Raw genomic sequence first — 938 nt, 5'->3', positions numbered from 1 at the left:
ACAACTACACACTACACAACTACACACTACACTACACTACACACCACACTAACAACTACACACTACACTACAACTACAACTACACTACACTACACACCACACCACACCACACCTACAGTACACTACACACTACACTACACTACACTACACTACACTACACTACACAATACACTACACACTACACTACACTACACTACACTACACTACACTACAACAGACTATTGAATCACATTTCAACCAATCTATTATGTTTTCTTTTAAATTAATTCAGACACTACACTACAACACACTATTGAATCACATTTCAACCAATCTATTATGTTTTCTTTTAAATTAATTCAGACCCTGTCTAAAGATTTGATGCCTTTCTTAGTTGCTAGTTTAATGGTTGTGATTGACCTCACACCTACTCCCTCGATCAATGAATGATTTTTTTTTTTTAGGCTTTTGCTCCTAATGGCCTTCCTATGCTAAGTATGTTGGGTGATCCCATTGATGTTAGTATGTCTAGCACAAAGGAGCTTGCGGACAAAAAATTCTAAGTTTTATAATCTACAAGAGCAAGAAATACATTAAAAGTATATCATCTCTCTTCAAAATATAGCAGGCTCCAAGTTATAGTCTATTTTATTGAAAATCTAGGGGTTCTTTTGCCACATATTTGCCTGGTCAATTGTTTTTAAGTCATACTTTTGTTTGTGATGCCTTGTTTTTGTTTCATGTTACACTCTAATCATTGAATGATTATAAAACTTATCATTTCTTGAATAACATCTTTAGGCTCCTTAAGAACTAAAACCCACTTAGAGAGAATAAAGACTAGGAGGAAATAACAAATTACTAAATGCTCCAAGCATAATTCAACTACAAAGTGAACATAAACAAAAAACTATGCCTTCCCACTAAGAGTGTTGTTGCTTATTTCATATTCTACTCTC

This window comes from Phalaenopsis equestris, unplaced genomic scaffold, assembly GCF_001263595.1.
Source record: "Phalaenopsis equestris unplaced genomic scaffold, ASM126359v1 Scaffold202400, whole genome shotgun sequence".
NCBI lineage: Eukaryota > Viridiplantae > Streptophyta > Magnoliopsida > Asparagales > Orchidaceae > Phalaenopsis > Phalaenopsis equestris.
Note: the sequence above shows the minus strand (reverse complement) of the source record.